The following is a 17,343-nucleotide window of genomic DNA, read 5'->3' as shown; positions in this document are numbered from 1 at the left end:
TATAGAATCTTTCTCTTGATCTACAGGAGAATTCATCAATAGAACCTCATCTAACACCAAAACAATATCTTTTTCTTTTCCTCCCCTATTTCTCAATTTTTCTGTCTCCTCCATATACTTTATCCTTCAGGATCTTTTTTTCTTGAGAGATCACAAGTTTCTCTTCTTTGCTAGCACTTGATTTGACCCAGGCACAAAACATCCACTGTCACCTGGTTCCCTATCCTCCTTCATGCATCCTCCAATTTTGTAATTTAGCCCTAAAAAAATTGATTCATCAATAAGCAGGGTATCAAATGGCCTTGTGCATTATTCCCCAAGGCCACTTCTTTACTGTTAACTCTACTCAACTACCCCTGTGCCCCAGTCTCCTTTTTGTCTTTTTAAAAATTAATATAATTTATTTACAAGTATTTCAAACCCTTCCTCATATCATAAAAGGCATAATTCAGGAGACAGATTAGATAGATAGATAGATAGATAGATAGATAGATAGATAGATAGATAGGTAATGTCTTCCATGTTTTCATCTTTCACTTCTTTCTCTGGAGGTAAAATTTATTCTTCAAATCTTAAATCTGTAGTTGTACATAACATTCTCTTGGTTCTACTCATTTCACTGTTCATTTTCCCAGGTAGTTCTTTCCAAGTATTTTCTTGTGTCCATCACAATCATATACCATAATTTGTTTAGCTATTCCCCAATTGATGGGCATCCCCTCAATTGTTAGTTCTTTGCCATCACAAAGAGAGCTGCTAGAATAATTTTGGAACATATTGGTTCTTTTTCTTTCTCACAGATACCCTTGTGAAATAGACTCAGAAATAATATTACTTAATCCAAAGATATACAGCTTTATATCTCTCTTGGAATAATTCCAAACTATTTTTCAAAATGGTTGGATCAGATCACAAGTGCCACCAGGTGTGTATTAGCATCCCCATCTTTCCACATGCCCTCTAACATTGTTTATTTTGCCCTTTTGTCATTTTTGCCAATCTGATGGGAATGAACTGATATCTCAGAATTGTTTTAGTTTGCATTTCTCTAAACTGTAGTGATTTAGAACATTTTTTCATACCCCTATATATGGCTTTTATTTCTTCATCTGAAAATTGTTTATTCATATCTTTTCAGCTTTCCTTCCAATCTTTGTAGCATTTGTTTTATTTGTACAAAACCTATACAAAAATCAATTTAATGTACTCAAAATTATCTATTTTACATCTCACAATGCTCTCCATCTCTTGTGGGCTAATAAATTCCTAATCATAAATCTAATAGGTAATATGTTCTCTGTTCCAATTTACTTATAATATCTTTTTATGTCTAGATCATGTATTCATTTTGATCTTTTCTTAGTGAATGGTGTAAGATATAAACTATATCTAGTTTCTGCCAAACTACTTTCCAGTTGTCCCAGCAATTTTTACCAAATAGCAATTTCTTAATCTCCAAACCTGGATCTATGCTCTGATCTGTACAAGGTTACTATAATCTGTTACTATGCTTTGTTGATTTGTCTGTCCTGCTCCTCTAATATACCTTTCAATTTCTTAGTCAGTACTAGAAAGCTTTAAAAATTATCCTATATAATGAAATTTTAAAAATTAAATATTTGGTACTACTAGACCCACCTTTACATTTTCATTAATTCCTTTGATATTCTTGATCTTTTTTCTTCCAAATAAATTTTGTTATTATTTTTTCTAATTTGATAAGAATCATTTTTGGTAATTTAGTTGTAGTGATATTAAATAAGAATATTATTTTAGGTAGGATTATCCCCATCTCCTTGAATATATTTAGAAAGAAGTCTTTACTATGGTATTAGGCTTTTAAAATTTTTGTTATGCTCTTCTGGGAGACCAATAATCTTTAGGTTATCTCAATGCATCTCACGATCAGTATGTTTTGCTTGGATAGAAAACATTTCTAATGTTTTTATTAGTTTTTCTTTTTTCTTTTTTACTTCTGGACTATCCTTCACTTCTGTGTATTTGTATTTCTAATCTATTGTTCTTATTTTTTTGTTCTTTTAGTGAGACTTGTCAGCAAAGATTCCCATTTTTCTATTCTGTTCATTATTTTTGCTGTTCAGGCCAAAAATTCTGCTGATATAATTCTCATTTCTCTTTTATACCACACAGGAACAGAATATTATTGGAACTTTATATTCTCAAATTTCATTGAGTCCTCTGAATTGTTGGATCACTTTCTTTTGTTTTATAATATTTAATCAGAGGCCTGAACTCATTTACTAGATCTTAAGGTAATATTTCCTTTTATGATTGCTTTCCCTGACTTAACTGTTTATGTTCAAGATTTTTGAGTTTTCTTCTTAAGATTTTTTTGTAATTTCATTCTTTTTTCCTTATTTCCCCCTATTTTTTGCTGTTCATTCATTTCAGTTATGTCCAACTCTTTGAAACCCTGTTTGGGGTTTTCTTTGCAATGATATTGGAGTGGTTTGCCATATCATTCTCCAGATCATTTTAACAGATAAGGAAATTTCCCCCTATTACTCACTTTCTGACTCTCTCCCCTCTGAGGGTAGCTTCTCTGAGGACTGGTTCTAAAAGTATCTTAGCATCTTTCCACACTAGGCAATTCACAGTTCACAAGCCTAGACACCTTCCCTGTTGTTTTTTGAGGAGCTAGAGCTAGCCCCAGCTCAGTTTTGGGCTCTTACCCTTAGGTTTGGTGGAGTACCATATAGCCTTGCATAGCACATAAGCATGCATCAACACAGTGAGGGGAGGGGAGGGAGGGAGAGAGAGAGAGAGAGAGAGAGAGAGAGAGAGAGAGAGAGAGAGAGAGAGAGAGAGAGAGAGAGAGAGAGAGAGAGAGAGAGAGAGAGAGAGAGAGAGAGAGAGAGAGAGAGAGAGAGAGAGAGAGAGAGAGAGAGAGAGAGAGAGAGATGCCAGAGTCTTACAATTTTCTGGGCTAGCAGTTCAAATTGTTTCCACATTGATGCTACTGTAGCTGTAAGTTATTCCTATCATTTGGAGTTCAGATCTTCAAGGCTTTGAGATGAGAATACAGAAGACAGGCATTGAGGTATGAAACTGGGTTCTATTTCAAGCCTAGATTTGTACTTTGCCCCTTTTTCTATTTACTTGCAGAAATCATTTGCAGACCAGAATGTTATTACTCTGACCACCAAGACCCCAGCAAACAGCTGTAGTTCTCAGCCTACAGCCTATATTTCCATGGCATTTGAAAGAGGGAGAGGAAAACTAGATGTAGGGTGGGATTTTGTTGCAAGTCCATGGGTCAGTTCCATGGGTCAACTACTGAACCTCACTCTATATATATATATATATATATAGAGGGAGGGAGGGAAGGCATTCCATGTGTGCTCAAGGAAGTAATCAGTTCATGGGTTTTATTTTTTAATATTTCTGTGGGAGTTTCGTGCATCCTAGACAGTGGAGACTGAAGTTGCTTTATCTTTGATACATAATTACAGTTTCGGTGAGGTTTGAGAAATTGTGAGGATCAAAGAAAATATCTATTCTTTCATCTTAACCCAGAACTAGGATCATGAGAACTGAAACTAGTCAGTGGTAGAAGAATATCTAAACAATTATTTTTCTAGAATAATTTGAATTTATTCTACTCAAAGCAGAATCAAGATAAGTTATATGTCATTTTCTTGAAAGGGCCAACTAACTAATCAAGATTGTAAAGTATTTTCCTACACTACTATATCAAATATAAGGCAAGTTTTCTTGACCCTTTAGTCCAAATTTGATCCACAAAATAAATGAGGATATTGGAAGGAAGAGATCAAAGATGATCTGAGTTAAGGAGCAAGGAGCAAGGAGCAAGGGCTCAGTGGATGGAGAGCCAGGCAGGTAGATAGGAGATCCTGGGTTTAAATCTAGTCTCAGACACTATTAGTTGTGAATCTGGGCAAGTCATTTCACTCCAATTGCCTAGCCCTGATTGCTCTTCTGCCTCAGAACTGATACTTAGTATCAATTCTAAGAAAGAAGGCAAGAGTTTTAAATGTTTTAAAAAGATGATCTGAATTAGTTGTATTGAGGGAAAAAATCAATAATATTAAAACATTTGTATTTTCTTAGATGAACTCTCCTAATGGTTGATTTTCCTAGCTGAATATAAAATAATTCTTCATAGGAAGTGAAAAAGGAATAACAGTAGCAGTAAAGTCAAAACTTGATACAGAATTTGGTAACTAGGTTTGCGGTTTCTTGATATTGAGGAAGTTAACATGAAAAGGGACATTTCCAGGATAATCTTGATAATGAAAAAAAAATACATTTTTAAAAAGAAAATCCAACAAGACCTAAAATAAAATGACCCAGAGGTTTTTTTTAAAGCTTTAAATTTGAACTATTTCTAGAGACTTGCATCTGCAGTTATTTAGTTTTGAGATAGTGTATAAAATATTAAATTATTAATTATCTTACAATCATGGGTGGTTGTAAATGCACAATCAGTCCTGAACTTCAAAAGCTAGCATTAGCTATGTGAAGAACTAAAAGTTTAACAAATTAAAATTGTATAGTTAGTGGGCAATATTGTTTATGATAAGGCTGATTTTATTTATGTTTTTTTGCATGAAACAGTCATAGTGGAATGTACAACATACTGGAGTAAAAGTGTGAAGATAGCTATATTACTTGTATACAGAAGAGACCTTGAGTAAATTACTTAATCTCTCTGGATCTTTGTTTCCAAACCTATAAAAGAGAAATTTTGGATTAAAAGATCTGTAAGATCTCTTCCAATGTTCTAGTTCTTGTGGTTCATAGATATTTGATAATTGATTGCATTTAATACTCCACTTTAAAAGTAGCAAAAAGAAGTTGCTACCAGATAGTGAAAAAGTGGCTAGTAGAATGCAAGTTTCCTGCTAGTAGGGTCTGAGGTTTTATTGGTTTTAGCACAGTGCCTGGAACATAATGGGTACTTAATATATACTTGTCAAATATAATTTGGTTGATAGTAGAGTCACCTTAATTCCTAATACTAAGGAATTGCTCAATAAACACATACCCAGTAAGTGATGAATTTGAAGAAGCAAATGCCTACTCATCAGTATCATATCTTCACATAATCAGTAAATAACCATTTATTAACCATTTGCTATGTGCCAGTGCTAGGCTGTTTGTGTAAGGTATAATCATCCTACTTCTCACATTTATGATGTGTATGATGGCACTAAGCACTCTCAGAAAGTAGAAAATCCTTCTTTTCTAGATTCATTGTAATACTGAAACAATTTCTTTATGCCAATTGGTGACTGGAATAATTTCTGAGCCAAACATGTTAGTGTGACCCATAGTAAGACTGTGGATAAATGTATACCTAGAACATAGCATAGGGCATGTGACCATGCTATTGATATTCTTTCACTTTCCCCTCTTTTTCTTGAGGGTCTGGTGCAGATTTTTTTTCTTGGTGATGATATTGTAAGGAAGGTTTCTGTTTAGGTTGTTCTAGATAACTTCTAAGTTGCCTTTTGCTTTGATGCTTGAGGAACAAGTGAATGAATTATAATATCTACAAGGGTGGTTTAACAGCATGGTTTATACCTTCTTCACCATACCTCTAGCACCACAAATCACTACAATTGAATCCTACTCCAAGGCTCCTATCCTATTCATGTTTATCTTCAAAGACCAATGACGACAAACCATATAAACTAGCATTCAAGTAAAATCCTTGCTCCTTCCCATAAGATAAGTTGTGGGTGACTTTTTTTAACATAAGGAAACTAGGAAAGAACCTTTTTCAAAAGCACCTTTTAGGGAGAAAAGGGGAGCTCCCTCCTCATTTTAGAAGATAGGGTAAATCCTTGGTATTCCTGAGGTATATATATCAGAAATGGAATACAGTAATTTTGATGTTAGAAATATTATAAGACCAGTAGTTACTAGTAGTCTCTATAAATGAATTTTGGCAAATAAAGAATGAATGACTAATTAATAAAGGATTCAAACCAGGACATTCTTAGCCTGAAGTCTGAACTTATACATATATATATATATATATGTATATATATATATATAAGTATTGAAGAAATAACATGGATGGATGATGATAGCCACGATAGGAAACTTTGTTAAATACTTAATTGGCTGTCTGTATCTCAGTTCCTTTTTGTGAAGGGAAGGCAAAGTGAGCCTTCCTTCACTGGGCCAGTGCACACAAGCCTTTGGAGACTATTTGTATAAAAAGTATCTTTGTTTACTGAGAAAACAAGGATATGAGGATTAAAATACAAGGATGCCCTGGTTCTAAGTCCTAATACTCCAACCCTTCAATCTACATCCATCTCATGATGAACTCTTCAGGTCTTCTGGCTATTCTATTTCTCCCTGGCTCTAGCTAGTTTTCCTACCAAACCTTCCCTGACTATAATCCTCAGTTGTTGGTTTAGTTATTTATCTCAGAAATTGTCTCCAAATTTACTAAAAATGAATCCAAGATGTATGAGTTCTGAGTATGGTTTTGAGGTAAAGCCACCAGTCCCACAAGCAGGATCTTCTGATAAACCTTCTGTTGGGCAGTGTTAGTAAAACAGCAGGTATAGATAGGTCTTCTGTAAGATATTCTCTCCAGTGAATAAGGGACCTCCACAGGCAGTTTACAATTTCCTTCTCCCACAAAAGGTTAAGGTAGGAAAAACCCAGAAGAGAGCAGCCTTCCTTTCCCAGCTCAGGACAGGAAGTGACAGTTGCTTATTCAAACAGCTTCCTCCAGCTCCTTCTTCATTCCAAGATCCCTTCCAGGATTCTTGGAATGAGCTTATGCTAGTAACTCTGGAAATAGCATCAAATATTCTTAAACTTAACCTTATTTAAGTTTATCTTTCTATAATCTCATTCTTATAGTATATGTGTATATATTCATATATACAAGTATATGTAGATAGATTTATATAGGATATATAAGCTCATATATAGTAACTGAATTTGCTCATTTCTTTACTTTTTGTTTTCATATTTAATTTTATTTTTAATGGCTTATAGAAACAATTATTGACAATTGATTTCTGACATTTTGCAATTCAGAATCTCTCTTCCTTCCCATCCTTGAAGAGTAAATAGTTGGATATGGACTATATCAGCTCTTTTATGCAACACATATTTCCATATTCCTCATGTGATGACTAAAGACATATCATTTATACAATAAAAAATGAAGAAAATAAAGTGAAGGATAGAGTGTTTTGATCATTCAGATTCCAATAGTTCTTTTTTTTTTTACTATGAATAGTGTTTTTGGTGTTTGTTTGTTTTTTTATGAGCCCCTTGATGTTATCTTAGAATCTTGTTTTGCTGATAATAGTTTAGTCCTTCACAGTTGGTATTTGTACAATATTTCTGTCACTATATACCCTTGAACTTATTTTTAAAAATACTTGGATAATTCTGCTTCAATATAGTTGTTTTCTTTTGTAATCATATGTATTTTATTTTATATACTTTAAAACATGATAATAAAAGTCATAAGCTTCATCTGACTACCAAAGAGTTTCACAGCACAAAAAAAAGGTAAAAAATATCTTGATCTAAAAAAAAGAATTATTTGTAGGACATTTGAACACTATAGATATGTTCAGAAGAATGGATCTTAATACTAAGCTCAATGATCAATTAGATTTTAATTTGGGAACATAAGGAAGAAGCAATTGTAAGAGAGAATAGGCCCTAAATAGTACAAAGGGAGACAAATATGGATACCTCAAAGTTACATAGTATTCCTATCAGTTGAATTCAGCACAAAAGAATCACACTGTTGCTGACAGAGCTTTCTATAAAGACTGAAGTGGGAATCTTGTAGTATAGTTCTGAGAAAGCTATACTATACATCTAGTCATGGTCTTAATGAACCACAAAAATAGTTTATTTCGAGTAGGCTGAGTATTCAGCATAGTGCCTGGTAAACAGTAAACACTTAATAAATGCTTGATGACTGACTGGCATAGATCTCATTGAAATATCAAACCTAGTAGGCATTATTATTTTTTGGGGGAAGGATATTCTTCCTCTAAGTGGTTCATAAGAAACATCCTCATTCTCACACAAATCAGAGGAAAAGCTGTTATTGACTTACCTGGGTATATAAAAAGCAGAAAAATAACAGAAACAAACCAGTTGGAGTTTTTCCAGGAACAGTTCAGAGCACCATTGCCCTTTGAGAGGAAACTTTGTGGAATCACCATTATAACCTGTAGGAAGCCCACTGGGAACTACTCTCTGGCTCTTGAGCCTTAAGAAGATGAATAAAGTACATGGTGCAGTTAAAAATTCAGTCCATATATAGTCCCTAGCCATAGTTATATAACAGAGATCTGCAGTGAGGACCTAAGCAGCACTGATTGATTAAATGTGCTAAGATCTGCCTCTGTTTATGGGAGGAACTCCATTTAAGCCAGCACCAAGAAAGAGACATAGCTCTTCAAACCCAATTATACTTATGCTACTGTCCTAGTTGCATTCCAATGGGAAACTGGGGTAACTAGAAAGCTGTGCTCCTTAATGCCTTTTGTTTCCTTATTAAGAATATATATGATGTTGTTATCTAGCAAAAAAAAAAGTTTGGAGATTTGGTTTTTTTTTTTTTTATATATATATATTGTCAAGTTCACCAAATTCCAACCCTGTACTTGGGATCTGCCCTGAAACAACAAGTGAGATCCAAAAATTTAGCCTCATTGCATAATTGGTGATCTAATCAGGCACATATTTTTCAAGGCTACAATTTGTGTTCACTCATAAAAGTGCTCAAATATAGGAAATGGGAACTACTTATAGCTATCATAGGCAATTATTTGACCTTCTGGCTAGTGGAGCTTGATTTGAGAACTGATTTACAAATTTTATTGGAAACAATTATCATCCTTGTGCCATTTGATTTGTAAAGAAAGTTCCTTTCCAAATTTTGACTGCTGTACATGTACTATGGTATTTTTAAAAGGGAGCCATTTCAAAGGAACATAGGCTTTCTATTCAAGTTGTCTCAGATAGGAGCGTCTAAGTTACAACCAATTTCTGGTGAGAACTTTTTAAAAAAAGAGTCATTTAGCTGTCGCTCATGCCACAGCAAGGTTGCCTTTGACCCTGTAGGAGGCACTGTGATACAATGAAAAAACAAACCAAAAAAAGCATTGTATTAAGAGAGAAATCTAGGCTGCCATTTATTACCCATATGACCAGAGGCAAATTTTCTAATCTCTCTGCCCTCAGTGTCATCTCTAAAATGAGGAGGTGGAACCAATGACCTCTAAGGTCACTTCCAGCTCTAATATCAAAGAACCAGGAATTAACTTCAAGGATCTGGACATATGCTCCAAGATAGAGCAGAAATGGTGAGTAGAAAGGATACAAAATCAGCCCAATTCTTTGGAGTAGCAGAGAATTGAGTAAGGTCTACTTAGATTAGAACCATTGCTATGGAAAGCATGCAGCCATTACATTCAAATGCCATGATTTGTTCAGGTAGCTAAAACTGGTTTGCATTGTAATGCCATTATGTATATGCAAAGGACACTCAAGAGAGCTTTAAGGAGAAATTATGGTGTTGGTATTGTTGCCAGTAGTTATTAGACTGGCTGCCATCATGGAGTTTTGTGGCAGACTTGTTTATGTGTAGAGAATGTTAGAAACCCAGGTAAGCCTTCAGGGGATCAGAAGTACCTGGCTGCATGGTTTAGAATTCCTAGGAGAGGTCTCTGATCAGAGTTCTTCTGTACATCTCCCATGGTATGCTAACCTCTGGGGAAGAGCCCCAGGGAACTATATGTGACATTTCCATTTTCCCTTCCCTCTGGACATTTATGTGCTGTGACTACCACTTGGTATCTCCCTGGTGATTGCAGTGTCAGCCTTGAAGAAAAAAGAAAATCTGTGACAACAAGACTTCTCTGAGATGGCTTAGGCTGCCTTTCTGAGATGGTAACTCTCTGATACTCTTGTCCTGGCAAACCTGAGAGCTTCATATGTGAAGCTCCTGCCCTTTTCTTCCTTAGTTCTATATGGGTTTTGCATGGGGCAAACTCTGAATAAGTGGTAATAGGTATTTACATGGTAAAATTCTATGATTTGGATGTTCTACTTTCAGAGCAATGGGATATAGTATAGTTTGACACTATTATACACCACACCAACTCTCTTAAGGAAATGAATAGAAATGAATATTTAGTTATATAGTAGTAAGTTACTAGATGCAGAATTTGGAATAAATATTGGTGTATTATTGGATTTCTCACTATGATTTCAGGAATGCTAACAAGAAAAGTAGATAATTAAATGTTTTATAATCTTCAAAAAGGAAAGGAATAAAATTTCTAAAAGGGCTGTGGAAAGCAGTATGCTGCCCAAGATACTGGGTGTTATGGGACAAATATATCTTTTCTCTGAGTTCATATGATAGATAACTGCAACAAAATATATATTTTGTATATGTTCCACAATGCAAAAACTATAGATCTTGGCTTTATTAGCTCCTAGAATAAGATGAGGGGTCTGGACAAAATGAAGTCTGAATTCTCTTTCAGCTCCAGATCCATAATTCTATGATCATAATTAACAATAATAATACTAGAGTTTCTTTGTTTGTATTAAATATGGCTTTTTCATTCCTAAAATAATTCCTTCCTTTGTGAAATGGGCTTATATTTAATGAAAACTCTTATTTCAGATGAAGCCTGATTTAAGGATGTGAAAAGAACATTATTTCATATAATCTTGTCATGTGTAGATTTGCCTAGCTTTTTCTAATGTCCTACCTTACAAAGGTCAGGAGAGTTCTTTTCTTTAAAAGACACTGAAATTCTCCTTGAGGCTTGATAGGCTCAAAAAACTGGCTCAACTTGTTGTCTATGGTTTCCCCAAGAACAAAAAGCATAAGGAACCCCAGCTATCTAAGATTTTTGACTGCAGACTGACAGCATTAGCAATTCTGAAAAAGCTGTGCTTAGGTAAACAACATGCAGTCTTCACTGAATATCTTTGCTTTATCTTTCCCTTACCATGGCTAAGTAAGCCTCATTTTGTTAACTGTTGAAAAGGTCTATGTCTCATTTTGTTCCAATATCAGAATAAAACTGAATCATGTCCAATCCACAACAAAGGATCTACAACAAACATGATTCTAGACTAATTGTCCATTTATCTTCAAAATAAAAATGTTTACAAAAATACAGAAAGTTTCCATATTTGTACTCTACTAGATTTATTTTCTATTTAAAAAAAAACAGGTTTCAGAAACCAGAATTAAAACTTAACTCCATGACCCCAGGGGATTTTATAAATAGATAGATAGATAGATAGATAGATAGATATAGATATAGATATAGATATAAACAGAAGATGAGAATACTAGTATTCTTCAAGGGTAATTATTAAAGGGCTAGTAGCTCAAAGATAGGCAAAGAAATTCTGTGGAAGAATATTGAATCAGGTAGAAAATTGAAACATCTATCACCCCCCCCCCAAAAGAGTAAAAGACTAAGATGTTAGTTTCAGGATTTAGAGACTAGATAAAGAGGAAATAAGAAAAAAGGAAGTGGTTTATAGAATGTGAGCTTTAATATTTTTAAGTTAAAATCTTATTACTATTGGCAAAACATGTAATAGCTACAAATTGACAAATTCTCTTAATTATGAGAAAAAATTGTAGGAAAAAAGTTAATTATCTTTATTTACCCCAACTATATCTTATTTGGAAGGTTTTTTTTTTAAATGCCAACCCAAGTTTTTTTTTAATATATAAAAGAAATGAAAAGCTATCTCAAGGATTTTATGAAGTAAACATACTTAAAGAGTGGCAAGTTAAGCCTCTTTTCACTAGTCTTAGATTTCTAGACTTCCAAATTAACTATTAACCTGTGCTTTAACAATTGGTGAGACAGCCCCTAGTCAAAATGGAGGCCTAGAAGCAGCAGAAGTTCAGACCTCTGAATACCCTTCCTTACCGATCACAAACTGAATGCTCCTAGGGGACTGAAAATCAAACCTAACAACAGGACAGAGCCAAGAGAACCTGCCTCCTAGACTCAATCCAAAAGATACACCCCCCTGAAAAGCTGGAATGCTAGAACATTCAGGTTTAAGGGGAAGGCAGAAGGAAGTTCCCAGGAACCAGCCCTCCCACACACACACCTAGAGGACTAAGCCTCCAGCAGCAGCAGCGGGAACCTTTGAGCAGGCAAAGGCAATGGTCTGGAGGGTCTGTCTTGCGGGAAGAGCTGTGCCAGGCTCAGAGCGTCAAAAGGAAATGGCGGGGAAGGAGCTGGAGAGGGAGCATAGAGCTGGTCAGAGCTGTGGAGACCCTCCATATTGCTCCAGCCTTCCAGGAGGTTTTGGCCTCAGAGCATATCCAGCCCAAACCAGCTGAACTTAATCCCATCAAAAGTCTTCAGAGGGCAGAGAAGCTCAAACTATAACACCCATCCCCCACAGAATGCAGAGAGAGATCTCCTGACAAAGCTCCAAGAGGGGAGACTGACAGAAAGCCCCAAAACCAAAAGAATAAGAGAAGCAAGAGCACAGAAAAATACGGGGAGTAAAGAAAAGGTAAATATGAGCAAACAACAGAAAAAGATGAAAGAAATTACAATTGACAGCTTCTGTATAGGCAACAAACTAAGAGCAAATGGAACAGAGCAGGAGTGATCATGAAATGATGAATCAGCAATTCCAGGGAACTGGATATAGGCTTTGGTAGAACTCAAAATGGAATTCAAAACACAATTAAGAGAGGATGAAGGATTTATGGTCAAGATGGGGGCTTAGAAGCAGCAAAAGTTCAGACCTCTGAAAGCCCTTCCTTACTTATCATAAACTGAATGCTCCTAGGAGACTGAAATTCAAACTTAACAAGAGGACAGAGGTGGGGAACCCTCCTTCTGGACTCAAATCAAAAGATATACCCCCAAAAAAGATGAAATCCTAGAACACTCAGGTCTAAGGGGAAGGCAGAAGGAAGGCCCCAGGAACCCTCCCCCTCCCAAACCAGAGCACTGAGCCCCCAGCAGCTGCAGGAACCTCTGGGGTGGCAAAGGTGCTGTTCTGAAGGGTGCACCTTGAAAGCAATCTGGGCCAGGATTGGGGAGTCCAACACAGATGGCAATGGGAGCAGCCAGAGAGAGACAGGGGGAGCCTGTATCCCCGTGGCTGAGTCTGTCCATCAGAGTTTCATTGGAGGTTTTTGCCTTGGGGCACATCCAGACCAACTCAGTTGAACCTATTCCAGCAGGAGTCCTCAGAGCTCAAGGAGGCCAGGACCCCTCTCCCCCTAGAGTGCAGGGCCTCCCGAAAGGACAGGAACCTCGGGGAGGGCAAAGGCACTGGGGTACCTTGAGAACAGGGCTGTGCCAGTCTAAGAGCATGGAAGTAAGGCATCGGAGAAGCATCTGGAGAGAACTGAGAGCAGTAACACCAGAAATGCTGGCAGGCAGGGGAGGGCAGACCCTGGGATTCCCTGGGAAGACAGCTCAACTGCAGAGAACAGACAATTTTCCTGGAGCTAAAGTTTTGATCGCTAGACTCACACACTGAGAGCAAGCACTCCTCATTCAGATTTCTGACTGGAAAGGGGAGGAAAAACCATAGAGATGGCAAACAGGGAACTGGAGCAACAGCCTCCAAACACCAAGAAAAGCAGGAAGAAGGGGGTGACTTTGGACATATTTTATGGAGCGAAAATACAAAATACAGAGGAAATAAAAGAGGAAACACAAACAAATGCTCCAAAACCTTCCAAAAAAATTAAAATTCTCCACAAACTATTGAAGAATTTAAATTGGAAATTATAAAAAGACGGAAGCCTTTTGGCAGGAAAAATGGGGACTAAGGCAAAAGGAACTCAGCAATCTGAGGGACCAAAATATGCAAATGTAGAAACAGCTCTAAGCCTCAAAAAAGAGGTCAGACCAAACTGCAAAGGAAAACCAGGCTTTAAAGGTCAGAATCAGGCAACTGGAAGACAATGATCTTGCAAAAGAGCAAGAATTAATAAAGCAAAGTCAAAAGACTAAAGAATTAGAAGATGTCATAAAAGATCTCCCTGACAAGGTGACAGACCTGGAAAACAGTGGGAAAAGAGACAATCTGAGAATCATTGGTCTACCAGAAAAGCCAGAAATAAACAGTAATCTTGCTATAATAATACATGATATCATCAAAGAAAACTGCCCAGAGATTCTAGAACAAGGGGACAAAATATGCATTGAAAGAGTTCACAGAACACACTTTACACTAAATCCCCAAAAGACAACTCCCAGGAATGTAATTGCCAAATTCCAAAGCTTCAAGAAGCCAGAAAAAGACAATTTAGATATAAAGAAACACCAATCAGGGTCACAAAGAATCTAGCAATTCCACTCAGAATGACCATAAGGCATGGAACATGATATTTGGAAAAGCAAGAGAGCTGGGTCTTCAACCAAGAATCAACTATCCATCAAAACTGACTATATACTTCCAGGGGAAAGTATAGGTGTTCAACAAAATAGATTTCCAAGTATTTGTAAAGAAAATACCACAGCTCTGTGGAAAGTCTGACACCCAAACACAAAGAACAAGAGAAACATGAAAAGGTAAATATGAAGGAAAGGGAAAAGGAGAAAAATGTTATCTTTTTCTTTTATTCAAACTCTCTTCTATAAGGACTACATTTATATGAAATTATATATATTAATATGTGGGGAAAATGTAATGTGTAACTCTCAAAAATTGTATGCATCATTAGAGTAGTAAGAAGAATCATGCATAGGGAAAGTTTGGGGCATCAAGATGATATGGAGAAAAAGGAGAATAGAAAGAAAAACGGAGGGGGGAATCATTGATGGTACTAAGATATACTCCAAGAAATAGGGAAAATAAAACTAAATAGAATAATCTTTCTTGCACAAAGATACACATGAGAAGGGAAGGGGAAGAATTCTCCTATAAGAAGGTGAGGAAGAGAGTTTTTACTTAAACTTTACTCTCAGTGAAATCAGCTCTGAGAGGGAGGAACATCTAGATCCATTGGGATCTTGAATTTTATTTTAACCAACAGGGTAAGGGAGAAGGGAAAACCAAGGGGGGTAGGGAAGGAGGGAACACAAAAAGAGAGGGAAGGAGAGGGGTTAGGGGAAGGGAAAAAAGGGAGGGGATAGAAAGGGAAACATATCAAGGGAGGGGACTAGGGGGACTAATTTAAAGTAAATCACTGGCTTAAAGATTTTAGCTAAAGAAGAAAGGTCAGAATTAGGGGTGGATATCAAAATGCCAGGGAATCCACAAGTGACAATCACAACTTTGAATATGAATGGGATGAACTCATCCATAAAACATAGACGAATAGCAGAATTGATTAGAATCTAAAACACTACCATATGTTGTCTTCAAGAAACACACATGAGGCAGGTAGATACTCACAAGGTCAGAACTAAAGGATGGAGTAAGACCTTTTAAGCCTCAACTGATAGAAAGAAGGCAGGAGTTGCAATCATGATATCTGACAAAGCCAAAGCAAAAATAGACCTGATCAAAAGGGATAGGAAAGGTAAATACATTCTGCTAAAGGGGAGTATAGACAAAGAGGAAATATCACTAATCAACATGTATGCACCAAATGGTATAGCATCCAAATTTTTAATATAGAAACTAGGAGAATTGAAGGAGGAAATAGACAGTCAAACCATATTAGTGGGAGACTTCAAACAACCACTATCAAATTTAGATAAATCAAACCAAAAAATAAACAAGAAAGAGGTAAAAGAGGTGAATGAAATCTTAGAAAAATTAAAGTTAATAGACATATGGAGAAAAATAAATAGGGACAAAAAAGAATACACCTTCTTTTCTGCACCACATGGCACATTCATAAAAATAGATCATACACTAGGTCACAGAAACATGGCACTCAAATTCAGAAAAACAGAAATAATAAATGCAGCCTTTTCAGATCACAAGGCAATAAAAATAATCATCAGTAAGGGTACATGGAGAGCCAAATCAAAAATTAATTGGAAATTAAATAATATGATACTCCAAAATCGGTTAGTTAGAGAATAAATCATAGAAACAATTAATAATTTCATTGAGGAAAATGACAATGGCGAGACATCCTTTCAAACCTTATGGGATGCAGCCAAGGCAGTACTTAGAGGAAAATTCATATCCCTGAGTGCATATATCAACAAACTAGGGAGAGCAGAGATCAAGGAATTGAAAATGCAAATCAAAAAACTTGAGAACGAACAAATTAAAAACCCCCAGAAGAAAACCAAACTAGAGATCCTAAAAATTAATGGAGAAATTAATAAAATCGAAAGTGATAGGACTATTGAGCTAATAAACAAGACTAGAAGCTGGTACTTTGAAAAAACAGACAAAATAGACAAAGTAATGGTCAATCTAATTAAAAAAAGGAAAGAAGAAAGGCAAATTAATAGAATCAAGGAAAAAAGGGGGATCTCACCTCCAACGAAGAGGAAATTAAGGCAATCATTAAAAACTACTTTGCACAACTATATGGCAATAAATATATCAACCTAGGTGATATGGATGAATATTTACAAAAATATAAATTGCCTAGACTAACAGAAGAAGAAATAGATTTCTTAAATAATCCCATATCAGAAAAAGAAATCCAACAGGCCATCAAAGAACTCCCTAAGAAAAAATTCCCAGGGCCTGATGGATTCACCAGTGAATCCTATCAAACATTCAAAGAACACCTAACCCCAATACTATACAAAGTATTTGACATAATAAGCAAAGAGGGAGTTCTACCAAACTCCTTTTATGACACAAACATGGTACTAATTCCAAAGCCAGGAAGGCCAAAAACAGAGAAAGAAATTTATAGACCAATCTCCCTAATGAATATAGATGCAAAAATCTTAAATAGGATACTTGCAAAAAGACTCTAGCAAGTGATCAGAAGGGTCATCCACCATGATCAAGTAGGATTTATACCAGGGATGCAGGGCTGGTTCAACATTAGGAAAACTATCCACATAATTGACCACATCAACAAGCAAACCAACAAGAACCACATGATTAAATAAATAGATGCAGAAAAAGCCTTTGATAAAATACAACACCCATTCCTACTAAAAACACTAGAAAGCATAGGAATAGAAAGGTCGTTCCTAAAAATAATAAACAGTATATATCTAAAACCATCAACTAATATCATCTGCAATGGGGATAAACTAAATCCATTCCCATTAAGATCAGGAGTGAAACAAGGATGCCCATTATCACCTCTATTATTTGACATTGTATTAGAAACACTAGCAGTAGCAATTAGAGAAGAAAAAGAAATTGAAGGCATTAAAATAGGCAAGGAGGAGACCAAATTAT

The 17,343-nt window shown here is 35.9% G+C and overlaps 1 long non-coding RNA gene across 1 annotated transcript in view; it reads right to left on the bottom strand.

The window, feature by feature from the left end:
• Positions 1 to 17,343, bottom strand: part of LOC103097289 (uncharacterized) — a 58,646-nt gene that overhangs the window by 13,851 nt on the left and 27,452 nt on the right. The gene's annotated exons all lie outside the window — the stretch shown is intronic.

This window comes from Monodelphis domestica, chromosome 8, assembly GCF_027887165.1.
Source record: "Monodelphis domestica isolate mMonDom1 chromosome 8, mMonDom1.pri, whole genome shotgun sequence".
Lineage (NCBI taxonomy): Eukaryota > Metazoa > Chordata > Mammalia > Didelphimorphia > Didelphidae > Monodelphis > Monodelphis domestica.
The sequence above is the reverse complement of the archived record's forward strand: the minus strand, read 5'-3'. Positions and strand labels throughout refer to the sequence as shown.